This window comes from Calypte anna, chromosome 5A, assembly GCF_003957555.1.
Source record: "Calypte anna isolate BGI_N300 chromosome 5A, bCalAnn1_v1.p, whole genome shotgun sequence".
Lineage (NCBI taxonomy): Eukaryota > Metazoa > Chordata > Aves > Apodiformes > Trochilidae > Calypte > Calypte anna.
Genome location: NC_044251.1, coordinates 10900151 through 10905247, shown reverse-complemented (window position 1 = coordinate 10905247; position 5097 = coordinate 10900151). Strand labels below are relative to the sequence as shown.

General features: G+C 45.3%; 1 non-coding gene across 1 annotated transcript; it reads left to right on the top strand.

Annotated features, from left to right (window-relative positions):
• The first annotated feature begins 4568 nt into the window (after positions 1 to 4568).
• Positions 4569 to 4688, top strand: LOC115598490. The gene has a single exon (XR_003987697.1). It is a non-coding gene; the product is annotated as a U6atac minor spliceosomal RNA (small nuclear RNA).
• The last annotated feature ends 409 nt before the right edge of the window (positions 4689 to 5097 follow it).

Below are 5097 nucleotides of genomic sequence, written 5' to 3'. Positions count from 1 at the left end.
AGGCACGAGGGAAGGACTCTTGTTGTCTTTGTTGGGAAGGACCAAGGCTTCACACCAGGCAGGAACACATCTTCAGGCTCACCTCAACTTAGCCAGTCACTGCCCATCAGCTGAGCTGCAGGGCCTGACCTGCAATCACATCTCCCACTGAGAGGTGAAACATGTTAGTTTATACCCGAGAGAAAAGTTAATGTCATTTATCTTGTGTTTTCCCCAGCTAAAAACATGTGTCCGTACAATTACCAGGGTTCAGCTAACACTGGTGCTTTAGTAAGCCACAGCAACTTGGCTGTGTCAGACTCTATAGGGCCTTATTTCGGAAAACAGATAAAATGGAGCTGGTGGAGAAAAGCTTTCTTCAGGCATTTGCTGAAAGTGTTTTTTCCCAGTACTTCCTAAAATACTCAGTGCTAGCTGCTGTCACAAAATGTAATGAAAATTTTAGAACTTCTAGCAACATCCTACCGACTCCAAAAGAAAATATGTCGTGGTCATTTCCATCTCTTCTTTATTCCAGCATTATTAGTTGGCCTGTTTCCCACAGGCAGAGTGCTATACAACTGGTCATCGTAGAGAGGTAAAGCTTGTAAGAGCTCACTTTCTGCCATGAAACCAAGTTACAGTGACTGAAAGCTTTGTACATGAGTATGCATTTTGCCTCTCCTAGTTATAGGAGGCAGGAAGGACTTATTAGAATAATTCATCACACAAGCCTAGATCATTAACCAATAACAAAATTTTACTGGAAATTTGACAAACAATATTTGACCTCTCACTGAGCTCGGTTGACAGTAGAAAACTACTTTCACTGTCAGAAAAACATAATTAGATACATTGTCCCCCAGTAATAAAGAAAACAATATGTGTAAAGCAAATGTGCAGCATTCAGATAGCATCCAACAGATGTCTTCAGTTAGCTGTTCATATAAGGGGGATATCAGTCAAGGAGACTCCAGGCACTACACAAGATCAGCATTGTCCCTTTTAGCACGGCAAAGTTTTAAATAGAGAGCTTTAAGAAGGGAAGCAAGATTGTAATTTTGCTTATCAGTAACAGCTTTTTTGAAGGTAAACGTTGGGAACGATGAGCAACAGTAGGATAAGATTAAAAGTATGTCTTTTGGTAGGACATTTGTTGATAAGTTCTCTAGGTAAATGCACTGGGTTAATGGTCTCTTTCATATTGTAACAGTATCCCCAGTGGGATTTGCTTCCTCGCAGCTCTCGGTCCCCTCCCCCAACGCTGTGGAATGAGAAATGCAGTGTTTTTAATGACTGGAGCAGGAGGGATCTTGTTATTGTGGCTGCATCACCCCTCCAGGACACAGTTCAGTAGAAGTTTGTCATGTGGCTGAGCAGAAACTATGAATGCAGGTTTTATGAAGTTCATTCCCCAAATACAAAGGAACAGGGTAAAAAAACCCCACCGCATTCATGGCTACAGGCTGCGAGAGTACACAGTTCACAGCCTGAGCTCTACATTGATCACTGTCAAGCTCCTGGGCTGCAATGCACCTGTGAGCTCTCCCCCACTCCCTGACCAGCAAGCCTTTACCTGCACTCCCACCTCCATCTGCAGCATCTCCCCCCTTATGCATCTCCTGCTTTCACACCCCTTTTCTTTACTAGCTGGGGGCATTTGGTGCCTTAGTGTCCCTCTGATACCGACCTCAGATCTGGGGAGAACTAAATGACCCTTCTGCTGGGAGGCAAATGGGTATTCACCTTTTAAACCCCCCCCACCACCACTGGTTTCTTCAGAGCCCCACTACCTGCCACTTGCCTCCCTCACCTCAGGCATTGCTTCATTTCCTGTTTGCCTCCTTTGCTGTAGCCCTGTGCCATTATTCAGACTAATATCAAACAGGTGGAAGAGGTAAACATAAAAAAAACCAAACCCCAAAACCAAAACACAGCCTGACATGTCCTTCCTCTCCTCAATGGGCACGATGATATTATCAGGAAATAGGTAGCAGCTGCAGGTGTTGGAGCTGAACTACATGTATAGGAAGGTCTGGAGTTTGTGTGTTGAAAACACAGAGGCAGATAATGTTTACTATGAATAGGTTATTTTAAATACCTAAGCACTATTACAAAGTCTCCTAGAGAAAACACTCCTGCAGTAGCAGCAGCTGTTGTGCATTGACCCAGTCCCAAAATGGGGAGGGGGCCTGGGGCAGCCAAGCCAGCTCCCCAGAATGGCCCAGCACAGCATCACAGGGCTGCCACCTGCCATGGGAACTGCCACCCACCACCTCCCTGGCTGTCACCTCATCCCCATCTCTCCCCAGTGCATTTCTTTCTCCAGGATTCCGGGTCTTGGTTGCAGAAAGAAGGTGGCAGCTCTGGGGAAAAGCAAATGGCCTCCTACTGTGGCAGGTCCATGGGCAACCCTGCAGGTACCAGTGTCTGCATGTGCCTACATCTCCAGGTGCTGCCCTGATCTTGCCCTTTGAGGTTCACAAATGCATCAAATGTTGGGCTTCATAGGTTAGGCACTTGGCATAGCAGTTTCCTACAGGAGCTGGATTGTTTGTTGACATCTACATGAACCAAAAGCATTCTTTTCTCTACATGGAAGGCAAACAGGGCATGGCCATCTCAGAGTTGCTTGCTTGGCTTTACTTGTTCTCTTAAGTCTGGGGAACCATATCCCTGAGCCCATTTCACCAGCTTTCTTTTGGAAATCTGTATCATTGTCAGCTGTCAGGAACTCACTCCATTCACCGCTCTCAGCTGCTCAGGAGGACACAGCAGAGCCTGAGCTGGGTAAGGTTACTGTGTGATAACAGCAGTTCTCAAGTCAAAGGGTGTAATGAGGCTCTCCCTAGACAGTGACAAGCTTTGGATATCTTATAGAAATGGGCGATTGTGCCTATGTGTGTTTGTGCCTGCTGCATTTTAGACTCTCTCCCTCCTCTCCTCTCCTCTGCAGGTCTGGCTCCCCAGCCCCAGCCCAGCGGTGGTGGAGCTGAGCGGCTGTGGGCACTTGATGCTGATTAAATTCTGCTGACTGAGGAAGATGTCAAATTCTACCCAAAGCAGAGAGCCGCCAAGGAAAAGCTGCTTTTCTTTGCTTTTGACAGCTGGAGCCATGAATTTAAGCAGAGGTCTCACCTTCAGGCAAGTCAACAGCTGGGCAGGGAGCAGTCTTTCTTAAAGAGAGAGTGTGCCGTATTTTCTGGAGTTTTGTGTTGCCAGGAGAGGAACAAGTTGAAGTGCAAGAGAACATTTATGTAAAAAGCCAGGTGCAGCTGGGGTTTTTGTTGTTGGTTTTTTTTGGGTTTTTTTGTTTTTTTTTTCTTTTACTAGAAAAGGACCAAGTAACAAACAAGAAAGAGGAAATGAAAACACAGCCTTAATTCCCACCCTTGGTATTTCTTGCCTTCCATTTCCTCTGTGGTATGTACAAGGAGGAGATGCAACCCACGTCTGCATGGGAAGTTCCCAAAGTCCTTCCCATGAAGGCTGAGCAATGTGTCACATTTGTTTTTATATTGGTGTGCCAGCCATTCTGCAGGAATCAGTGGCTCTGCTGACCAGTGTTGGGGTTTATAAAATCTTTCCCTGTTTTAAAACCTTTCTGTGCACAAAAGCCACACAAAGCTTCTACTACTGAGGAACTGCCTCTGAGATTGACACCTGAGGTCTCAGTTCTGTAGGCAGTGGATGGGAGTTCCTGTATCAAAATATCACTGCCATAACTAAATGCCCATAAATGCCAGGTATTGCTGGCAGGATTACCTGAATGACCAAGGACTGAATGCTACCAAAATATAATTAGGGCCCACTCCCACATTATACTTGCTGGGTCCAAAAGAGGAACATGTTCACTGCAGGGCCAGGCTTTGCACTACTGAATGATCAGTCCCATGGAGGAGAATCCAGGATACTGAAGAGGTTCAGACCTCCTAAGAGGTGGAGACAAGCACAACTCTGAGCTAAGTGCAGAGGGAAATATTTAGCACAGTTGTATAGCCACTGCCACATCATGTAATTCATGACTGTGTGATATCTTAGCAGGTGCAATTGGTCAAAAGTGTGAAATGCAGTGAAGCCCTATTATTGCCCTTTCCTTCCCCTGTAAAGGAGGGGAGGGAAGCCCTCCATAAAGACACAGCTGCTTACTCTGTCCTCTAGGCAAGAGGTCTGGGGGTGCTCTGAAGCTCTCTTTTGGGAAAGACAACTTTAGGAAGAATTAGAATTAATTGGACCATGAGGAAAGAATGTAATGCTGGTGAGTTTGCACTCAGGTGGTGAGGGACATACTGGGCTCCACATGCTCATCTCAGGGCTGTTAAGTACTTCATGAGAGAGCTGCTTAGTGCAAAATGCAGGTGTAATCCTGAGGCAAGATGAGGAAGCCAAAGCCAGTATGCATCATAGCCATGACCACTTTTCTTGTTTCTGCCACAGAGAATCCAATTTTCTTTTCCTTCTCTGCTGGAAAACCTGGAAGTGATGTCCTACCCCACTCCCTCCTCTGATCATTTTAATGCTTTCCAAGGAGGCAGAAAATGTTAATTTCAAGCCCTTCAGAAGGAATTATGTCCATCTCCCCAGGACTTTGGAAATATGAAGTGAGAGCACGACAGCACTACCCTTGGTTAGGATGGAAGAAGTCCTAGTAGACTTCTAATCATGTTAAAAACTGTCACTTACTTTGTGCCATCTAATGTCTACCCTGGGAAGACACAACCACCAATTCTTTGGTGAAAATAAAGACTCATCATTATCAATGTTGCTTTGAGGAGAAAAAAAAGCAGCAGGCGTCATCCTCCAGCCCACCAGGGAAAAGGAGGGAAGGGTGAAGAGAAGAAATGTTTCATGTCTGCATATCCATTGACCTTCGATGTAGAAGTCACACTTATCTGACCTGTGAACACTGAAGTGCTAGTAAGCATGTGTAGATATAGAACTTTAAGAGTGCTTAAATAGGATTTCTGGATGTTAAGAGCTGAAGCACTTATTGAAAGTAGGTATTTGCAGAGTTAAACAGTAGATGAAGTTATCGAAGTTAAAATTTAGGTTATAGGGACCAGGACTCCATCCAGGCCACATTCTAAATACAGGCAGGACTTCTTTGGGTTTAGTCTA